This window comes from Bos javanicus, chromosome 7 (genome assembly GCF_032452875.1).
Source record: "Bos javanicus breed banteng chromosome 7, ARS-OSU_banteng_1.0, whole genome shotgun sequence".
NCBI classification, from domain to species: Eukaryota; Metazoa; Chordata; class Mammalia; order Artiodactyla; family Bovidae; genus Bos; species Bos javanicus.
This window is the reverse complement of record NC_083874.1, coordinates 18,006,707-18,030,047: the sequence shown is the minus strand read 5'-3', so window position 1 is coordinate 18,030,047 and position 23,341 is coordinate 18,006,707. Positions and strand designations below refer to the sequence as shown.

The 23,341-nt window shown below is 46.4% G+C and overlaps 1 protein-coding gene across 2 annotated transcripts in view; it reads right to left on the bottom strand.

Moving 5' to 3' along the window:
• Positions 1-23,341, bottom strand: part of RFX2 (regulatory factor X2) — a 92,868-nt gene that overhangs the window by 58,923 nt on the left and 10,604 nt on the right. The gene's annotated exons all lie outside the window — the stretch shown is intronic.

The following is a 23,341-nucleotide window of genomic DNA, read 5'->3' as shown; positions in this document are numbered from 1 at the left end:
TGGATTCTTTACCACTAGTGCCACCTGGGAAGCCCCCAGATCAGGCTACAACTCCTGAAAGATGACTTTCCTAAACTGGGACCACATCTGAAACAATTTTCCGGAATGCAGAGCAGCGTTTCTTTTGGAAGAATTTATATTCCTCAGTATGTAACGATCTACAATTCTCCTGCTGAAGGAACAATTGTGTGTTCTAATTAATCTTTGGGGTAATCTTCATGTAAGTCAGAACTTACTCATCTTGATTCCAGCAATGTTTGACCTAATTGGATATGTATGTATCTTTTTAAATTTATTTGTCTATGCTGAGTCTTAGTTGCAGCATGTGGGATCTAGTTCCCTGACTAGGGATCGAACTTGGGGCCCCTGCATTGAGAGGAGTCTTAGCCACTGAACCATGAGGGAAATCTCGTAATTAGATCTTGATTACATCTAATAGGGATGACATCTAACAAGATTTTTTTTTAACAGCTTGCTTTATTTGTTTTAGAACACAAATGACATCCCGTGATAAGTTTTGGCTGCAAAACAACATTGGGAAATGTGTTCAGATACGCTACATTGTCCTAAGACCTGAGCTGAAATGCTGATACAAAGGTGCAGAGAGCATGTTCTGGGGGCTTCATCCAGAATCACCTGCCAGAGAGAAACACAACAACAACAACACAAAGAAACACAAATCTGTGCGACTCAGCAAGTCTCCCTGCAAGGGCTGCTCTACTGACCGCCGGCTGCTGCGTTCTCACACGGGTGGCAGTCGTGGGGTGGCGGCGGCCTTCGTCAGACGGCCTGCACTCAGATGAACAAGGCAGGATCAAGTCCCCACCAAAAACCTGCCCTGGCTAACATTTCTCAATTTATAGCCCTGGTTGGTGGGCGGGTGGTGGTGCAGGGAGGAGGGAAAGAAATGTGTCACCGGCTTTGAATGAAGTTCATGGGCAGTGTTTACCTCAGCAACCGAGCCCAGTAAACAAGCGTTCTCTCTGCTGGGGAGTGACACTGTTTTGATCAAAAGCCACCCTGTGCAAAGTGGCTGCAAAGCGCCCCTCAACAGGGTGAAGATCTGGTGGGAACATCCTGTTTCTTTTTTTCTAAAATAATCTTTTTTTGGCGTATAGTTGATTTACAACGTCGTGTTAGTTTCTGCTGTACCGCAAAGTGAGTCAGTTATACATACACATGTATCCACTCCTTTTTAGAGTCTTTTCCCATATAGGTCATTACAGAGCACTGAGTAGAGTTCCCTGTGCTGTACAGTAGGTCTTTATTAGTTATCTATTTTATATACGGTCGTGTGTATATGTTAATCTCAGTCTCCTAATTTCCCTCCCACTCTTCCTCCCTGGTAACCATAAGTGTGTTTTCCACATCTGTGACTATTTGTTTTGTAAATGAGTTCACTTGTACCATTTTTTTTTTTTAGGTTCCACATATAAGCAATGTCATAAGCATAATGTACACGCTCCCCTGAGGGTCACCTGCATTCCCAAATTCTTAAGAGGAATATTGAAGAACCAGAAGGTTCAGGGTTCAGTTTCCATCACCAGCCACCCTGACATGTGACTGTCTTTATGAGTGAGCTGTCAGGGGTCTAAGCCTGGCTTTTCTGATATTTTGGAGCAACAGGAATAAAAACTTTATGCTGAAAAATGACAAAGGAGTTGAAGTTTATCAAGGACCAAGATAAGTAGGCTAGATGAGTAAAGATTTTTATAAACACAAGAAATTAGATCAAAAAAGATATTCGACTAAAGACTGAAATAAGTCTCCAGCTGAGAAAAGTCTAGGAAATATTCAAGGGACTGAAAGTTCCTTTGTTTTTTTTTTCTCCCAACAGCTCCTCCTGGTTTACATGGATGAGATACCAGTGTGACAATACACTTTCTTCTAAGTCAACCCTCGGTGGACCCACGTCTACCTGTGGTGGCAGATCAAACTCAAACAGTTTCACCAGGGAAAAATATATGCAGATGTTCAATTAAAACCTGGAGTCCGCAGTCCTGGCACTGTTTGCCGGCCCTCATTGTTTGCTGAGTAACAACGGTTGCCAGGGGCGACGCTGTCCACTCCCGTCTCCAAGAGCCTGTTGCTGGGCAACTGCGAGAATACTTCCCAAACCAAACAATGTCATCCCAGAGCAATCCCCTCTATCTCACATTAACCAGATCTAAAAAAAAACCCTCCCAAATATGTAATCTATTATTTTCAGAAGCCCAAAGAGAAAGGCAAATAATCTCCTCTCTATAGTAACCAAGGGGAAAACAGTTTACCATATTTGTTCTGAAATAACAAAACCTAAGAAGGACCAACTTTCTCCGTGGAAAGCATCAGAGGAGGGACTTCTTCAAGCCTTCCTAGTGCTGGGAGGAGAAAGTGCCTTTTTCTCCAAGAGGAAAGAATTTATTTATCACCAAGCCAACAAGGTGGGGTAGCTCGTAACTGCACCGAGGTTTTCTGGGCAGTGATTACAGAAACTGAAACAGCTCGGAGATTCAGCTATTTGAAAAACACGTAAGAACAGAGAAGTAGATACCTAATTAAAAAGACTTTTGAGAACGTCAAGTGCGTAAGAAATAAGTGCAAAGGAAACCATGGACTTGGCGCTAGAAACGCATCCTGCGACAGTACGGGGAGAAACTGACAGCATCTGGCAACCTGGTGTCTGCTCTCCCCCCCACCCTCCCAATCCCCTCCCCCGCTCCCAGACAGGAAGTCTCCCGGAAGAGGAAGCTAGGCCACACTGGGGGCCCCAGATGGCAGGAAGCACAGGGACACACAGGGAGAGGCCACAGGGAGGTCCCTAGTGTTGGCCAATCTTGACCCACAGAGAAAGTCAGCTGAACTCAAAGTCAGAGAGCTCCAGCTTGGTGGAGCAGTGCAGGCTGTGCCTGGGTCCCTGGGGGCTCTGGACCAGGAAAAGGGAGAGGGGGCAGCCCCCAGTCTTACAAAGGGATTGTGGGGTTCTAAGCTATGGTCTGATTTTAGGGGGAGCGCAGCCAATGATCTTCGAACACATTTACTGAATGGGGAGCACGTGGCTCCAGCCACAAGGGTCAACATTTCAGATGATCAAAGCACACGACACTAAGAGACTGGTGCATAATTAAAGCTCTTGCTTGGGGCCTGGCCCGTGGTACACAGAATCTTTGTCTTAAGACAGTGTCCAGAAGTCGCTCCTAGGATAGATGGATGCGTGTCCTTGAGAAGAAAGGAAGGTGGATTCCCTTGTTGTTAAGACTCTGAACCTGGGCTTCAGGGAGACCAGGAATTCCAGGTCAAACTCTTGGGCCATTTACCCAGGGCTAAGCAGTGATGTGGAGTGGTCATCATGCCGATCTCTAGTTCTGGGGTTGCCAGGGGACAGTGCCCAGTCTGCCTGGACTCCCCATCTGGAGGGAAGCTCTGCCATGCAGGTGTGAGGACCCCAAACCCCCTCTCCAGAAAGAGGATGGACACGGGCATCCTAGTTACATTATTCATTGATTTGAACCAAAATCCATTTACTGACTGCTCAGCCTGGGCAGGCATCGCCCAGGAATCAAAGCAGACCAAATTCCCTTCCCTCGTGGAGTTTATGTTCTAGTAGGCAATGAGGGGACAAGGGAGAGAGATTGTAAACAAAATGAGCAAGATAAATATATACTACGTCAGGTAGTGACAGATTCCAAGGGGCAAACGGAGCAGAGTTGGGGCTGTGGGGTGGGGGGAGAAGGGGTTGCAGCTTTTAAAGGGCTCTCACATGCCTTCCTGAAAGGACTGATTACAGAGATGAGGAACATGAGGGGCAGAGCCATTCAGGTATTTTTGGGAAGAGCATTCTTTTGAAGGGAACAGCCAGTGCAAAGGTCCTGAGGTGGGATCATACTTGCCCAGTGACTAGTGCTGAGGGAACCAGATGAGCAGGAAAGAGCCACACAGACCATCACATGGGCTCTGGTTTTCACTTTGGGTGAAATCCAAGCGACCAAAGAGTTTCAGCCCAGGAATGACCTGATTTGACTTGTGTTTTAACCAGGTTCCTCTAGTTACAGGGTTGAGAGTAGGTGAAGAAGAAAAAGGGTAGAGGCAGAGACTGCAATTAATAGGTGAATGTGGTCATGCAGGTGAGAGACAATCATGTGGCCCAGGCTGGGTGACAGCAACAGAGGGGTGCCAGTCAGACTCTGGATAAACACAGGGGGTGGAGTCAGCAGGATTTGCTTACGGGCCGGATGCAGAGTGTGGGAGAAAGAAGTCAAGGGTGTCTTAAAGATTTTTTTGCCATTAAAAGGATGAGAACAGGAAAACTGAAACAGAAGCAGGCCTGGGGTGCAGCCAGGAGTTGATTTTTAAAGGTGTGAGGGGTTGAGAGGCTCAGACATCTGAGTTGGAATACTGAGATATTCAGGTAGATATATAAGTAAAGGTTTGAGAGGCAAGAGTAAGCTGGAGTCATCGTGTATAGATGACATGGTCTGGAGCCATCAGTGTATAGAGGAGGTGGGCTGGAGCCAGCAGTATACAGATGACATTGGCTGGAGCCACCAGTGTATAGATGATCTATTTTAAGCCACGAGACTGGCTGAGCTCATAAGGGGAGAACAGAGAAGAGACCCAGAGCCAGGCTCTCCATCATTTAGAGATCCTGAAAGAGAGGGACTCCAGCAAAAGAGCCTGAAAAGAGGAGGACATAGAAGTATGAGCAAGTGGTATCCTGAGCACCAAGGGAATTGGGGGCTGGGAAATGACCACTGGACTCAGTGAGGCAGAGGTCACTGTGACTCTGACAGAGCAGTTTCAGGGGAGTGGTGTGGGCAAAAGCCACAGGGAATGGGCCAGGTTCAGGAGAGACCAACAGTTATGGAACCAGAGACCCAGGAACAGACAAGATTTGTCAGGAATCTCTACTGGAAAGAGGAAGAGAGGGATGGTGTGGCAGCTGAGAGAGGGTTTCTGTAAATGGAAGAAGCAACAGCAGGTGTGTGTCATGATGGGCAGGATCAAACAAGAGGGACTGACTTGGGAGGGAGGTGAGAATTGCTGGCGGCTTGTCCATGTACAGATAGGACAGGAACAAAAGTCCTGCAGGAAAGAGGAGGGGCTGGCCAGAGATAGGTGCATGGATGTCTGTCCACCAGCCCAGGATGGAAGGCAGAGCCTTGGCCCAGAAGCAGGTGTCATAGATGGGTTACCCCAAACCTGAAAGTCCCTCCTGGGAGCTCCCAGTCTCCAATCCCATTCTTCAGCCACGGGACCCACTTGTTATGATTCCAGGGCCCTCAGGAGTCTACTTGGGGTTGGGGGGAGCCGGGCATCACACACAACCACTCATCAGGTCTCCAGACTCACAGCAGAGCCTCCAGAAGCCTCCAGGCTTGGGGCTGACTGTAGCTGGGAAGGAGCCCTCAGACTGCCTCTTTGACCCCACTGCTCCATGTGACTTTGGAAGGAGGCAGGGCCTGGGGTAGGTGCTTAGGTCATGAGGGTGGAGCCCTCGTGAATGGGATTAGTGCCCTTATAAAGGAGACCCCAGTGATCCAGCTCACCCCTTCTATGCCATGTAAGGACACAGTGAGAAGGTTGTGACTCAGAGAAGGCCCTCATTGATCACACTGGCACCCTGAACTCAGACTTCCAGCTTCCAGAACTGTGAGCAATGAATTTCTGTTGTTTATAAGCCGCCCAGTCTGTGGTATTCTCTGAAACAGCAGCTTGAATGGGCCAAGTCAGGCCAAGAGCTGTCCCCTAACCCCATGAGTCCCCCTCAACAGTCTAATAGAAGCCCTGTCCTCTAATAGAAGCCCTGTCCTCCAGATCGTTGACACACGATCTGCCCTTTTTATTGGTCTTTATGGTGACTAGATACCTCTTTGGAAATCCACCAACATGTCTGATCTTTCCATGTCCAAGTAGTACCAGAAATTCATTTCTAGACATCGATTTTTCTTGCTAGGTCAACATTCAAACCCGCAACCTTAAATAGGAAGCTCTAGGGTCGCACAGAAAAATAAAAGCGTATATCTTGCTAAGTCATGCTTGAACTATGTGAGATTACTGAGAAATTTAATGCAAGATAAGCGAGCGAGGCCAGGAATCTTGCTGTGAGGATTTCAAGAGCAGAGCTCTGTGGCTCTGGGTAATGTGTGGACGCGGGCCAGCTCCCAGAGTCCCGCCTGTCTTAGGGAGGGGAGGACCCTCCATGGCTTGGAAGTAGTCTCAGGTCTCTGGGCTACAGCTTTATCTCGACTGGCCTAGGACCAAAAATCTAGTCTGAGATCCCTTCCACAGCACCCAGGGATGTCTCAAGAAATGAAAATAAAGTGACAAAGGCAAAATTAGGAATATGGATCTCATCCATCCGCTCCTCTCTCCCTATCACAAATCCCCATCCACACTCACAGGGACAAAAGCACCTTCTGTTCATGGCCCCATGCAAGTTTCAACCCTGAGCCTAACGTCAGGATGCTCTGACAAGACGGAGCAAAACAAGGTTCTGTGGTCATTGTTGTTAAATCCATCGTTCTAATTAAACCCAAGGAGAGAAATCATGGAAGTATTTTACATTTTTAGTCTTAATAAGACTAATTAAGGGCTTCTCTGGTGGCTCAACAATAAAGAATCAGCCTGCAATGCAGGAGATGTGGGTTCAATCTCTGGGTCAGGACGATTCCCTTGATAGAAAATGGCAACCCACTCCAGTATTCTTGCCTGGGAAATCCCATGGACAGAGGAGTGTGGGGGGCTACAGTCCGTGGGGTTGCAAAGAGTGGACACGACTTAGCAACTAAACAACAAAAAGCCTATTAATGCCAAGAAGATACACTCAAACAGATTCCATTTTAGAAAGGCATTTTCACCCAAAGTTTGGGGGAGGAGAATGTTAGTTTCAAAATTGAAAAATCCACCAGAAGACCCTGAAAGTGTTTTCAAGGACATTCCTGTTATTATACATCAAGATTTGAGATGAGTCTTCTTTTTCTCAGCAAACAGTTTCTACGGGTGCCAGGTAGAGAAGGACCAGGAGCAGGAAACCAGCAATAGCCCTCAGGACCCCGACAAATGCCCAGCTCTGTCTGGTTCTGTTTCTGGTGTCTCCATACCCAGCTCCATATTAAGTCAGCTTCCGAAGCAGAGTGAAAGATAACTGGGAGAAGAAATGAAATAAAATGTTCTAGCTCAATGGCACCCCACTCCAGTACTCTTGCCTGGAAAATCCCATGGATGGAGGAGCCTGGTAGGCTGCAGTCCATGGGGTCGCTAGAGTTAGACACGACTAAGCGACTTCACTTTCACTTTTCACTTTCATGCATTGGACAAGGAAATGGCAACCCACTCCAGTGTTCTTGCCTGGAGAATCCCAGGGATGGGGGAGACTGGTGGGCTGCCGTCTATGGGGTCACACAGAGTCGGACATGACTGAAGCGACTTAGCAGCAGCAGCAGCAGCTCTGCTTGAAAGGTGGAAAGAGAAACAGATGAAGAAACTTAACTCAAGTAATGGCAGACCAGCCTCCCCATCTTCCTTCCCCCTTTTCTCTCACTCAAAACGCTGCCTTGGGAAAAAAAGCTGCCTCTCGAACCCTCCCACGTCCCAACACTGGTCCCAGCTCCTCTTGCTTCTAGAAGTCCCTGTCTTGACCACTATGACATTTGAAAATCATTTACCACTACTTCGGCATATATAGTTTTTTAAGATAAATATTTGAAAGATTTCTGTCCACGTGGAACTGGAAATGATTTGAATAAGGAAAAAAGTAATGTTGAACTGAAAAAAAAAAAGCCCTCTAATGCCCACTGTGGGCTGGAATCATGAAGACACAACTCTGTGTAAGTGAAATCCTCTTTTTCAGGAGACAAATGTGGTGCTGAAGGTTAGATTAACTGCGGATGGCTGAGCTCAGTAATTTGGACTTAACGCTCCTCTTTCGGGACCTCAGCATCTCCCTGGCCTACTGCTCAGTCCTGCTGATTCAGAGAGCATCCCTGAGGATGTGGGACACCAAGAGAAATCCACCAGCTTTCTGATTCTCTAGCAAACAGCAAGTGTGCTTCATCCCTACATGTGAATGACCACGGACAAGCACACAAGGACCACCTAACAACCTCTAGACAGGCCTTCCCCGGGTGGCAGGGGCTCTGTGCAGTGCCCCGGTCAAGGTCAACACTCAGGAAGACAGAAGATGAATGAGGGATAGCCCAGTGCGAAGTGACCAAGGGGACAGATGTGGAATGGGCGGGGTCTTTATCAGGGATAACACAGAAATTGTCATTCGTACAGCCAAGAGAGTTCTAAAGCATTACCAGTTTATCTGGCTTACACGTTATAAAAGGTACAAAGTATATCTATTTTAAATTAAGCACCCAATCTAACTATAATGGAAAAAGTTGCTTTGTAAGTTTGGTACAATTCCTGCTAAATGAATAAAATAGAGCATCTGTCCATTAGGGTCAGAGGTGGAGCCAGTGGAGTCCTGATCGTACCCACAGTAGAGGGAGAAATTGTCCTGGACGTGTGAACCGCCCCCTCCACCTGATACACAGCACCAGCAAAGTATCCCACCCCCAGAATACAATGTGATGGCTGAGAGCAGGTACTCGGATCTGAATCCTGGACTCTCCAGTTGCTGGCTGGGTGACGACCTTCAGCCAGTGACTTAAACGCTTCTGAGTTTCCATTTCTTTCTCTGTGAACAGAGAAAACAAATCCTGTCTGCCTCGGCTGGTTGCTTCATTCTATAAAATGAAGCCTACAAAGATGGCCCAGCACACAGTAGATGTTCAGTAGGTGTTAATTAGCATCTAACTCACTCCATTCAAAGGCAACCAAGATCAGCGGCTGATGTTCACCTATGAATACCTGCAAGCCCCAAAGCAGTTATGCACTTTGGTGTTTGGAATTTCAAAACAGATGCGCCAGATCAGCCCTTCAGGGAGCGCCTCGTGCTCTGTGCTGTAACTCATTCCAGGGCATACTTGTGGGGTTCGTCATTTTGGCCCAAGACTTTGTATTTGTTTCTCTCCCAGCATTGTGCCAAACGTGGCAGTTTTCCTTCCAAGTACACCCTGCCGCACTGCTGTTATGAAGATGACACTGGATCACGGTCCCCTTTCCTTTCTCAGAACCTTGTCCTTGCCTGAGACCTCAAAGCAGTACATCATCCTTTTGGGGGAGTTTAATACCCCATAAGGAGATCCTTTGTGCTTTGCCTTCTTTGCCACAAGTTCCTAGGGTTTGCAATGAAACAAGTTTAGGGCTGACGCAAAGACAGGTAGTATCCTCATGCGCATGTGCCGGAGCGAAGCAGAATCGGGCAGCCTGGGTGGTGGAGAGGAGGGGTGGTTCTCACCCGGGAGCAGGCTTTGCCTCTGCAGAAAACGACCTCTGAGCATCTCTCGAGACCAAGGATATGTGTGAGCCTGCACCACCAGAGAGGGAAGAGCTAGCCAGAGTGGTGTCTCTTCCCACTTCTCAGAAATTGTCCTACAGAAGTACACGGGTCCTGAAAGGTACACAGACACACAGACACTGTTCACCAATGTGCACAACAGCATGGCTCCTCATAGCCTCAGTTGTCTGTCAGCCAATTCAACAAAACGGGTTCCATCCATGGCTGGAATATTACTCAGCCACGAAGAGGTGAGAGGCACTGACATGACAACACAGATGGACCTCGAAAGCATGATGCTCACCAAGAGAAGCCAGACATGAAAGGCTGGATAGTGTGCGATTGCGTTGATGAGAAGTGTCCAGAATAGGCAATCCACAGAAACAGAGAGTGGGTGAGTGGCTGTCAGGGGCTAGGGAGAAGGAGAGTTGGGGAGTAGTTGACTGTTAATGGGCACGGGGTTTCTTTTTGGCATGATGGAACATTCTGGAGTTAGTGGTGATGGGTCCATTCCCTGGATATACAAAACTCACTGAACTGCACACTCTAAATGGGCCAAACTGATGGTATGTGAAATTTATCTCAATAAAGTTGTTTTTTTTAAAAAAAGGACATATGGGCAACATTCTGGGTGGCATTATTTGAAGTCACAAAACATTGCAACTAACTCAAATGTCCATCATTTAGGGAAATCATCCAATAAATTATGGTACATCCTTGCTGTAATACCAGGATGTCATTGAAAAGAATGAGGTACTTTCTCCAAGAAAGATCTCCAAGATCTATGGTGCCTTGGCAGAAGATTTTCAAATATTTGAGAAAGAATCTATGTTAAAAAAAATTAGCTATCAGGACTTCCCTGGTGGCCCAAGGGCTAAGAATCTGAGCTCCCAATGCAGGGGGCCCGGGTTCCATCCCTGGTCAGGAAACAAGATTCCACTTACTGCAACTACTAAAGATCTCACAAGCCTCAACATAAGACCTGGTGCAGCCACACACATATATATATATATAATGCAGATATATATGCTTTAAGGGTTTCCCAGGTGGTGCAGTGGTAAAGAATCTACCTGCCAATGCAGGAGATGAAAGAGACTGGGGTTTGATCCCTGGGTGGGGAAGATCCCCTGGAGGAGGAAACAGCAACCCACTCCGGGGTTCTTGCCTGGAAAATTCCCTGGACAGAGGAGCCTGTCAGGCTACAGTCCTTGGGGTTGCAAAAAGGTTGGACCCAACTGAGCACATATAAGAGATATATGCTATAAAATAGGTAAATCTATTTAGAAGGTCGAGAAGGACACACGTACTATTAACAATGTTTATGTCATAGGAGGCGAGCGAGTCAGGAGGATGAGAGAGAAACTTACATTTATTAATGACTTCTACAGATGATAGCCCTTTATAGGTTTTTAAAAAATTGTAGGTAGGGTTGTTTGTATTACTTGAAAGTGAAAGTCACTCAGTCTTGTCCGACTCTTTGCGACCCTTTGGAATTCTCCAGGCCAGAATACTGGAGTGGGTAACCTTCCCCTTCTCCAGGAGATCTTCCCAACCCAGGGATCGAACCCAGGTCTCCAGCATTGCAGGGGGATTCTTTACTAGCTGAGCTATCAGGGAAGCCCCGTTTGAATTACTTATGTATCATTTAAAAAACTGTGATACATTTGTAAGCACTTGAAGGCAAGTCAGTTCTTGTAAATGTGCAGGCTGTACCTAAAGCGTGCTGTTTCAGCAGGGAACACCAGTACTGTTCAACCTACTTGGTCTGCAGTACGCTGCCACTCTCATGACCAGAGTCTTTAATATTGATATTAATTTGACACTGAACATTAAAAGAAACCGTACTGAATAAAGCAACTGTGGTACATTCACACGATGGAATACAACTCTGTGGTAAAAAGAACAAACTCCTGAAACACCCATCAGCCTGCTGAGTCTCAGATGCATCACAGTGAGTGAGGGAAGCCAGTCTTAAAAGCTGCATGCCGGGCTTCCCTGGTGACTCAGTGGTGAATAGTCTGCCTGCCAACGCAGGGGACACCAGTTCCATCCCTGATCTGGGAAGATCCCACATGCCTCGGAGCAACTAAGCCCATGCATCACAACTTTTGAGCCTGTGCTCTAGAGCCCAGGAGCCGCAAAACTACTGAGCCCGAGTACCCTAGAGCCTGTGTTCTGCAACCAAAGAAGCCCCTGTAACGAGAAGCCTGTGCACCCCAACTAGAGAGTAGCCCCCCTTTCACCACAACTAGAGAAAAGCCTGCACAGCAATGAAGACCTAGTACAGCCAAAAATACATAAAATTATCTTTTAAGTGGTTAAAATGGCAATTTAAAAAAAAAAAAAAAAGGTAAAGGTACATGTTGCGCACCTCCACTTACATGAGGTTGTGGAGAAGGTGAAACCGCAGGGTGGGGACAGAGCAGGGTGGCCAGGGGATGGTTGGGGGGCGGGCGGTTGAGGGTCTGACTGTAGATGGGCAGCTCAAGAGAACGTACTGGGGTGTTGGAACTGTTCTCTGCCCTCTGGGTGGGTGGTGGTTACAAGAATCTGGGAGTGTGTGTATGTAACTATCCACTACTGATGAACCAAAGGAACGGCGTGAATTTGCTAAGTGCAAGCACTGCTCTAGGCTCTGAGGATTCACAGGGGATGACAGCCCAGCTTGGGGCACCAACGTCCTTGGGCAGGGGAGTCAGACAAGAAACCAGTCACCAGAAACACAAGGTGATTCCGGAGATCTGATGGGGGACAGAGTCGGGGGTCCTGGGGGAGAAGAGGGCCTTGACAGGCCAGTTAGGGCTGCCACGGAGGGTGGCACTGACCTGAGAGTAGGCCAGACCCGGAGGGAGGTGGGAGTGAGCACTCCTAGCACCGGGAGTCGTGGGTGCAAAGGCCTTTCAGTAGAGGAGGGCAGGGGCGTTAGAGATGCCAGCAGAGACTCCATGGGCACAGCCAAAAGTCAGGATTCTATTCTAGCTTGTGAGGGAAGCCCTGGGAGGGGGGGTGTAGTACACCATCATCTCACTTATACTCTTAGAGGCTTCCCTTGCAGCTCAGCTGGTAAAGAATCCTGCAATGCAGGAGACCTGGGTTTGATCCCTGGGTTCGGAAGATCCCCTGGAAAAGGGAAAGGCTACCCGCTCCAGTATTCTGCCTAGAGAATTCAGTCAGACATGACTGAGAGATTTTTACTTTCAACTTTTCATGTTCTTAGAAGAGCCCTCTTTTCAGACCATCGGGATAAAGAGTAAAAGCAGGAGAATCAGGGAGGAGGAAGCTTGTGTGGCATTTACTATTTCAAATTTTACTGATCATTAATGCTTCATAAGTTCCTAATTGAGCTTCTGAAGACCTAGATATGGAAGATGGACAGGAACAATACCATTTTGTAAAGAAGCCAAGGTACAGTCACCCCAGTGAATGAAGGGTTAACTCATTAAGTATTTAGTCAACATGAAAGTAAGTGATGGGGACTTCCCTGGAGATCCAGTGGCTAAGACTCCTTGATCCCAACGCAGGGGGCCTGGGTTCAATCTCTGGTCAGGGAACTAGAGTCTGCATGCTGCAGCTAATACCCAACATGGCCAAATAAATAGATATTAAAAAAAAATAAAGTGGTGGCCTCTATTATTTTCATGCAGGTAGATTATCACAGCCCACAACCATTGACTTGCTGATGAGCTCAGTATTAACTGTCCCTATTGACTTATAAATACCATTATCCAAAAATGAAATACGAGTATACACTCATTTAAAAAAAAAAGAGCACCCAAGACAGAGGCAACGGACAAAGTGTTGAATCTGTATTTTGGTTATATTAATAGTTATTTGCTGTTTGGGATCAACAGAATAAATTGACTTCAATCAAGTGTTGGCAAACTTTCTATAAAGGGCCAGAGCATAAGTGGTTTTGGTTTCATGGGCCCCAAATTCTCTGTTGAGGCTACTCAACTTAGTGACTATCTCTAGAAAACTGCCCAGGACCTTCCACAAGGAATGAACCTGGGGTAGATGAGAAAAACTGGAGACACTGATCCTGTCTTTAAGACTTTGATATAGTGCTCATCATGGATTTTTCTGGCATTGATTTTTATTTTTAAAATATGTATTTATATGTATTTATTTGGTTGCATTGGGCCTTAGTTATGGCCAAAGGATCTTCATTGTGGTGCAAGGCCTCCAGAGTTGGCGGTGTGCAGGCTTAGTTGCTCCGTGGCTTGTGGGATCTTAGTTCTCCAACCAGGGATTGAACCAGTGTCCCCAGCATTGCAAAGCAGGTTCTTAACCACTGGACTACCAGGGAAGTCCCTGGGTTTGCTTTTTTTCCAATACTGCATCAAGATAAAATCTGTGTGAGATGTATGGAAAAAGTAACATAGAAACTTACATTACCATATGTAAAATAGATAACCAAGGGGGATTTGCTGTACGGCTCAGGAAACTCAAATAGGGGCTCTGTATTAACTACTCTAGAGAGGTGGGATGGGGAGGGAGATGCAAGGGAGGTTCAAAAGGGAAGGGATATATGTATACCTATGGCTGTTTCATGTTGAGGTTGACAGAAAACAGCAAAATTCTGTAAAGCAATTATCCTTCAATTAAAAAATAAACAATTTTAAAAAGGATACAATTTGTGTTGATGGCTTGGTTTTCTTTGGCCTCTCCTTACATTTTGTGTCCAAGGTGACTGTCTTACTGGCCTCATCCTACTCCTGACTCTCTTCTAATAAAACTTAATTTATGAACATTGAAATTTGCTTTGCATATGATTTTCATGTGTCACAAAATATTATTCTTTTGATTTCCTTTTTTGAACCACTGGAACACAAAGGAACTATTCTCAGCTTGTGGGACCTGTTGAAAAACAGGTGGCATGCAGACTGGGCCCCTGCATGTGGCACGCTGCGCTGTTTCCGATGGTCATTTAAGATTCATGTCTTAAACAACATAACAAAATTTTAAACGCTTAATTAAAATTTTTTTAAAATTTTTACTCATCTTCATATTCACATAAAATGATTTTGTGTTAGTCGCTCAGCTGTGTCCAACTCTTTTGTGACCTCACAGGCTGTAGCCCACCAGGCTCCTCTATCCATGGGATTTCCCAGGAAAGAATACTGGAATGGGTTGCCATTTCCTTCTCCCTGGGATCTCCCAGACTCAGGGATCAAACTCAAATCTCCTGCTTGGCAAGCAGATTCTTTATGCCTGAGCTCCCAGGGAAGCCCTGGCATAAAAATATCTGCTATCATACGGGCATTCAAATGACTCTGAACACATCAATTCTACTTTTTTTCCTTTGTGATATTCCTTCTTGCGCCCAGGTTCCCAAGCACAGGGTGCCTGCCCAAAATAGCCCAGGAGGCCTGGTGGCTGGTGCTGGAACACCTGTGAGTGGCCAGACTGGCCCTCAGTCTCCCCTCCTCCCCTGCTTTCCCATCTAGGAAGGCCTGTCAACCCAAGAGGATAAACTTCCCAAGTGAGGGTGTGGAAGCAAAATGAGTTAATGACACATCACTCAACTAGCAAATGACCGCTTACAAGATAAGTTCTCAGGGCCCTTACTAAAGCTGTGATCGCAAGGTTTGGCAGGAGAGGTGGGACTTTACAAGATCTGAACTATGAAAGAATATGCTTCCTCTAGTGCAACACTGGAAAACCAAGTGGAGTAAAAGATGTACTATTATTTTTTAAATTGTGGTAAATACATATAACACAATTTACCAGTTTAACCATATTTTAAGTGCACAGCTCCGGGGCATTAAGCACGTTCACACTGTTGTGAAACTATCCCCAACATCCATCTCCAGAACTTTCTCAACTTCCCAAACTGAAACTCTGTCCCCATGAAACACTCACTCCCCTCCTCTTTCCCAGACCCTGGTCCCACCATCTACTTCCTGTCTCTGTGGATCTGACTCCTCCAGGGACCTCCTGCAAATGGAATCAGACAGTGTTTGTCCTTCTGTGACTGGCTTCTCTCCCTGAGCATCATGTCCTCAAGGTTCATCCATGTTGAAGCAGGTGTCAGAACCTCCTTCTGTTTTAGGTCTGAATAATAGTCCATTGTACAGATGGACTATATTTTGTTTATCCATTCATCTTTCAATGGCCTCTTGGGTTACTTCCATCTTTGGGCTACTGTGACTAGTGTTGCTGTGAACACAGGTGTACAAGTATTTGTCCAAGTCTCTAGGTATTTATCCAAAAGAGGAACTGCAGGACCATGGGGGTAATTTCCAGGTTTAATTTGTTTAGGACCCGCCATACTGCTTTCCACAGCAGCGGCACCATTTTTCATCCTGCTGCTTATGCACAAGGTTTCCAACTCCTCTATCCTATTGCTAACACTTGTTATTTTCTGTTTTTTTTTACAGTACTAGTCATCCTAATGGTGTGAAGTGGTATCTCATTGTGGTTTTGATTCATATATTTCTTAATGATGAGTAATATTAAGCATCTTTCCATGTGCTTATTAGCCCTTTAAATATCGGCTTTGGAAAAATGTTTATTCAGATATTTGTCTATTTCTTTCTTTCCTTTTTTTGGCTACCCCAAACGGCAGACAGGATCTTAGATCTCCGGCCAGGGAGCGAACACCACCTTCTGCATTGGAAGATGAAGTCTCAACCAATGGACCTCCAGGGAAGTCCCCACATTTTGACTTCTTAGGCATCTGTTCCAACATGAACACAATGGTTCTAGATGCTGGATTTCCCACGAGCTGTGATTCATTTCAGAAATTACTCTTGGGCGCCATGATTCCAGAGCACGTGTGACCGTCCAAGAGGGACCTGTCCTTGGGGGACTGCTATCAGGGCCGAGTGTTGGTGAGCAGGAGATCTGAAGGAAGAAGAACTGGAGCTTCCCGATGGCAGAGGACCTGCCCACTCCACGTGTTGGTCTAAACTCAGCCCAGCTCACCGGGCCTGAAAGATGGGGAGGCTGCTCAGAGAGAATGGCCCTCAGGGGAAGGCCCAGCCTCATGGACATAGGAAGAAAGGGGATGTGGCCTACAGGATGGGTGTGGCCACACCAAGACTAATTACAGCAACCGGGAGAAGATAATACAGTAATATTATCCCCTTTGTCTTAAAGGAAGTGAAAAATAATGTTAAACAGTGCCGGCACGTCTAAGTGTTTACACACCTCCAAGCCAGTATCATGTTCATACATGCACGATGCCGTACCCAGTGCAGGTCAAATATAACCAGAAGAACTGGGCGACCAGCCCTTGGCCAACTTTTCCTGTAAAAGGCCCCACAGTGAATGTTTTAGGGTTAGAGGCTCATTTCGGAGACTACTCAGCCCCTCCGATGTAGGGCGGAAGCTGCCACAGTTGATACGTACATGCATGAGTGTGGCCATGTACCAATAAAACCTCATTTATGGCCCCTGAAATGTCAATTTCATGGAATTTCATGTGTTTCTAAACTATTGTTCATTTTGTTTTCTCCTACTGCTTTAAAATGTAAAATAATAATAATAATCATTCTTATCTCTAAGAGAGAGCCTAAAACAATTGAGGGTAGATAAATGGACAGGTGTCCAACAGGCCATGTCATGACAAATTGCGTGTTGGAAATCTGAGCATCCAGAGACCAAGGACACTCTGAGGATGATCGCCCACATCCCCGTCCAGTTTCCCTCGTCAAGCAGGAGGATGTAGGATGTCAGGAAGTCTCTGAAAAGGACGTGCCCACAAGCCAGAGCAGGAGCTGGGGCATAAGGGAGAGAGAGGACAGCCCTCTTGCCCTGTGGCTTCTGACCCTCACTCCCCTCCACCACCCGCTCCACATAGCTCTGATGCGATCTCCCCATCTTTATGATTCAGGGTCTTTGGGCATTTCACAAAGGAAAGAATTTATGGATGCAAGAAAATTGTAGAAGCTCACACTTTTGAGGTGACATTTCTCCAAAGGAGGTATACAAATGGGCAATGAAAAGATTTTGCTCAAACATCACCAGTCATTTGGAAAATGAAATTAAAAACCACAAGATACTGCTTCACACCTACTAGGTTGGCTATAATAAAAACAAGGGAAAAGAAGACCATGTTGGCGAGGACGAGGAGAAATTGGAGCCCTCCTACGCTGCTGGTGGGGACGGAAAATGGCGTGGCTGCTGTGGAAAACATTTGGCACCTCCTTTAGAAGTTGGTCACCATATGACCCAGCAACTCCACTCCTAGGTAGTCACCCAGGAGAGATGGAAATCGACGTTTACGCAAAAACTTGTCCACAAACATTCAGAGCAGCATCACTTGGAATAACCCCAAGGTAGAAATAATCCAAATGTCCATCACCGGATGAACGGAAAAACAAATTGTGGTCCATGCATACAATGGAATATAATTAAGCCATAAAAGGGAAGGAAGCACTGACACTTGCTACAATGTCCATGAACTTTGGCACACGATGCTCAGTGGAAGAAGTCAGTTGCAAAGGGCCTCTGATTATAGGATGCCACTATAGGAAACATCCAGAACAGGCCAATCCACGGAGACAGGAGGTAGGTTAGCGCTTACCAGGGGTTGGGGGAGGGGGAATGCGGAGAGGCTCATAACAGGCACAGGGGTTGTTTTGGGGGCGATGAAACACTTCCAGAATTAGATAGTGATGAAGGATACAGAACATTGTAAATATCCTAAAAATCACTGCTTTGTACCTTAACATGGTGAATTTTATGTTATGTGAATTTTATCTCAATTAAAAGAAAATGACCCGGCAGGTATGGGCAGATGCCAGAAAAGTAGCAAAAAAAGATGTTCTATAAACGAATTTGTTCCCATATTCTTTTTTATCTTTAGTGTTTTGGCTGCTCCACAGCATGCAGGATCTTAGTTCACTGACCAGGGATTGAACCCGGGCCCTGTGCATTGGCAGTGTGGAGTCTTAACCACTGGACTCCCAGGGAAGTCCCTGTCCCTTTGTTCTTTACCTGGAAAGAAGTGAAATACAGCACCGCTCCCAACCATGAGGAAGTTAGGTCTGAGAGCTGATTCAGTTGGAATTCTTTGTACCATTTTCAGAAGTAAACTTGGTTAAGGGACAAAAATCCTTCTCACACTCTATTCCTAAGAGACCTTCTGTTTGAAAACCTCAGTGACGTGGGGGAAGGTGTAAGAAAGCCCGCTTTTAAAATGCCACAATGTTTGGTCAGATGTGTCCCGTAAACATAACCGATTTCGGGAAAGGAGGGAGGAGGGGATAGCTAGGGGCGGGCTTCCCACCATCAGGACTTTGAAAGGAGAATATGTCCTAGTTTGAGAGTTGAGAGAAATGAAGACTTCCTGCCTGTGCCCCTCCTTCCAAGTGAACCTCACCACTGGAGGATAAAGGAGCAGGCAGTTTCTAGAAGATTTCATATTCGTGAAACACTAATAAAGGAAAATCAAATTAGGTGTCTCGGAAGTCTTCAAGGATGTTAAAAAGAAACATATGATCTGTTACATTTAAAGTGGGAGGACAGCTTTGATTAGGGGTGGATAACTTTATTGCACTTGGTCTGGATCCTGGTTTTATGTCATTTGCGTAGAGTCACAGTGTATACTCTATGAGAAGTCAGATGACATGGAGAGACAGGTTGGAGAGCAGCATCTAGAGGCTGCACGAGAAACGGGGTCTCCACTTGGGAGGAGACACCCCAGCAGGAGCGGGCCCCCACCCGGCACTGGAGGACAATGACCCCGAGGGACCCGTCATCTGGTTTCACCGAAGCTGGGGATGGGGATTCGAGGCAACAGCTGGAAATCACGTACCAACAGGGAATTGGAAGGGATGGGAGTGGGGAAGTGCTGCTGCCACGCAAGCCTTGGCTCAGAGTCAAGGCAACAAGCATGAACTTGTGTCGGCACAAACCTGCCGAATGGCTGGGCCTCCCCCAGAGGCACAGGCGGTGCAGCTGGTGGTGATGGACAGGGTTGAGTCAGCCACACGTGGGCTGCGAAATGGGCTGGTCCAGGGAGAGGGGGCGAGGAGCCCCAGAATCTTTGAAATCCCAGGCAGATCCAAGGGGGGCAATCATTGTGCATTTTCCTGGTGGTCAGGCAGGGACACGCAAGTTCACCCGATTGTCCAAAGTTCTGTGACCTGCTATGCTATGAGTGAGACCGGAAGTTAAGGGTAAAGGACAAGCAGATTGTGAAGGAGTGTGATGGTGCTGGGGGTGGTGGGAGAAGAGGGCGTAGTTTCAGGCAAGGACACGGTCGGAAGTGGCCACTGCTGCAAGACAGGAGTAAGAACATGAGAACAAGCTAATGCAAAAGCAAGTTCCCTTACACCCAGCGATTCCCCTTCTGGGAATCTGCAAACGTCTCACCAAATGCTTAAATATATTTGGATGAGGACATTCACTGCAACATTGCTGATGAAAGTGAAAAAGTACGAATGAAATGCCCCTAAGAAGGAGCTAAGTAAATGCCTCAGGACACATCTGTACAGAGCAATCTCAGGCAGTCAACAAACAAAGATGCAGCAGACACACACTGATGAGGAAAGACACAGACTAAATATCAGATGAAAACAGCACGTGCAGAAAAGTGAGCATAATATGCCTGTGAAAAAGGAAGGAAGCACTGACACACGCCACAGCACGATGAACCTTGAAAACACGACCGTGAGAGAAGCCAGCCACAGCAGGCCAGAGTGAGTGACTCCATAGACAGGAAACACGCAGAACAGGCAAGTCCACTGAGTCAGAGTGGAGTAATGGCTGCCAGGGGCTGGGGGAGGGTCACGGGGTTTCTTTTCCGGGTGATGGAATGTTCTAGAAATAGCAGTGATGACTGCATAATCCTGTGAGGATACTAAAAGCCATGAAATTGTACACTTTACATAGGGGTGAATTTTTATCAGTTACATTTCGATGAAAGAATAAGAAAGTATCAGTGAGGATGTTTTATCTGCATACAAAATTGAAAAGCAACCACACTGAACTTTATCATTGGTGGGAAGGGCAGGAGGAGAGAAGAGGAGGAAGCCAGAGGCTCTCTTTCTCCTCTTTACTTTGTAATACGAGTTGGATTTTTTCTACAGTGAAAAGATATGACTTTGGTTCCGTAATGGAAAAGGGGAAGTGAACAGACTTCCAGGAACTGCCCACAAGGATCTCAAAGTCCCCAGATGGTCCCTCGGGAATTCTGGGATCCAACTGCCCAGCACCAGGTGTGGACACCTGTTCACAAAGTTCCACTGTGATCACTTTAGAAAATGGCAAACATTTGAGGTGGGGGGAACTGCGCTCCTCAGATCTTGTGAGTGACCTCAAACTGAGAGTACGAAGGACTGAAGACGGTCAAGAGCTCAAAGACTGGTCACTTTTTATCATTATTATTATCGTTTTAAGTGGTTGTCTTTTAAAAAGAGTTGGGATGGGGACTTCCCTGGTGATCCAGTGGTTAAGATTCTGCCTTCCAATGCAGAGGACGTGTATTAAATCCCTGGTCAGAGAACTAAGATCCCACCTGCTATGGGGCAACCAAGCCCTCACACCAAAGTAGAGAAGCTCGCTCAGCCAGTCAATATATAAAAGGAGTAGGAATGATCTAAAGGTTGTGCCTGACCTCATTTGACACTTTTACCCACACTGTCCAATATGTCCATGGTGGCCACACGTTCCTAGCGAGTTCTTGAAATGTGGCCCACCTGAACTGAGATGCGTGCTGGGTGTAAATTACACATTGGATTTCAGAGGCTTAGCCCCCCAAGAACTACCTCAATAAAAATGGTTTCATATACATGCTGTGGTTTGAAAAAATAATATTTTGGAGATACTAGGTTAAATAAAAAATATTATTCAAATTAATTTCACCTGTTTTTACTTTTGAGACCATGGCTACTAGAAAATTTTAAATTTACATACAGCTCACGTTATGTCTCCATTGGACAATCGTGATCCAGGGGACTCCTAGGGTAAATCACCCCAACTGTGAAATCACAAATCTCTCACAAGGCCCAATGTTACTAGAAAGTAATATGCTAAATGATTTCAAAGAATGGTCAGATTTTGATCTAGTAAGAGCTAGAGTCAATTCAGGAGAAGACAATGGCAACCCACTCCAGTACTCTTCCTTGGCAAATCCCATGGACAGAGGAGCCTGGTAGGCTGCAGTCCATGCTCCTCACTAGGAGTCGGACATGACTGAGTGACTTCACTTTTACTTTTCACTTTCATGCATTGGAGAAGGAAATGGCAGCCCACTCCAGTGTTCTTGTCTGGAGGATCCCAGGGACGGGGGAGCCTGGTGGGCTGCTGTCTATGGGGTTGCACAGGGTCAGACACTGAAGAGACTTGGCAGCAGCAGCAGCAGTAGAGTCAATTCAACAAATTATTTGGTGCTCCACAAAGACAGACCTGATCTCTGTCCTCAGGGGTCTTAACACTGTGTGAGAGAGAAAAGTGTTAGTAGCTCAGTCGTGTTTGACTCTTTGGGACCTCATAGACTGTAGCCCACTAGGCTCCTCTGCCCATGGGATTCTCTGGGCAAGGATACTGGTGTGGGTTGCCATTCCCTCCTCCAGGGGATCTTCCTGACCCAGGGATTGAACCCGTGTCTCCTGCATTGCAGGCAAATTCTTTACCATTTGAGCCACCAGGGAAGAGGGAAAAGGAAACACACAAGTAACGCCATTGGAGCCAAAGATGACAGGGGCTGACTCCAGGTAGAACTTGGGACGATAAACCCTGGGGTAGGGGCCTGAGACTGTCCCATACTGGACGCTGTGGGACAAGCAGGACCTTCCCATGGGGGTGGAGGGGTGAGGGTGGGGTAGATGGGGAGGGTGGGGCAGTTCAAGAGCAAGAACCTTGTGCAGGGAAGTGTGTGTGTCCTGGGGGTGGGGACCAGAAGGGCAGAAAGACTGGGCTGGTTGGAGCAGAGGGTGTGGGCTGGGGGCTCTCGGGGAACACAGGCTGTGAATGCACTGGACTCCATCCTTCATCACAGGGAAGAGGCCAGAAAACCATGGCCCATGCCCAAGGCCAAGTCCAGTTCAGTTGGCTGCCTGGTTTTGTACAGCCCACAAACTAAGAATGATTTTTACTTAAAAAAATTTTTTTTGATTTATTGTTTACTTTTTGGCTGCATCAAGAGATGTGGGATCTTAGTTCTCCAACCAAGGATCTGTGTCACCCTTGCAATGGGAGCCCAGAATCTTAACCACTGGACCGTCAGTAAAGTCCCTTTACATTTTTTAATGGTAAAAAAAAAAAAAAAAATTAGAGTCAAAATATTTTGTGGCACATGGAAATGATATGAAATTTACATTTCAGTGCCCATAAGTGAAGTCTTATTGGCACTTGGCATCCTTTGCAAATGACCAGAACTGCCATAAATAAAATCTGGTTCCAAACAGTGATGAGTGTGGCCCTATCCCACTGCAGAAAGAAGAGTTCTTTCACAAATTTTGAGTGCCATGTCTTGTGGAGGAAATAAATCTAACTGATGTAAGTATATTTGTTTCAAATTGACTTTTTAATGGAGTGAAATCTTTGAAAAGCTCCAAAGCAAACGAATATGAATCAAGCCATTGCAATTGGCTTGATGTAAAATTAGGCACTTAAACATCCTCCATGGTGTATGGCATGGGCTTCCGTGGTGGCTCAGCGGTGAAGAATCCGCCTGCAGTGCAGGAGACACGGGTTCTTTCTCTGGGAAGATCCCCTGGGGAAGGAAATGGCACCCCACTCCAGTATTCTTGCCTGGAGAATCCCATGGACAGAGGAGTTTGGTGGGCTATAATCCACAGGGTTGCAAAAGAGTCGGACACAACTTAGCAACTAAACAACAGCAACAACTGTGTAGGTGGCTCCTGGCTTTAGGACCCAGCAGCAACTGGGTGGTAAGACTTCGTGTCTCCAGGAAGAGCCCAGCTTTCTGGAAAAGAAGGCAACCTGTGATTTTGGCTGGGCCAAAAGGAGAGTCAATTAGCAGCAGGGGTCTTTGATTAAAATTTCTCTGGGGATTTGGTACAA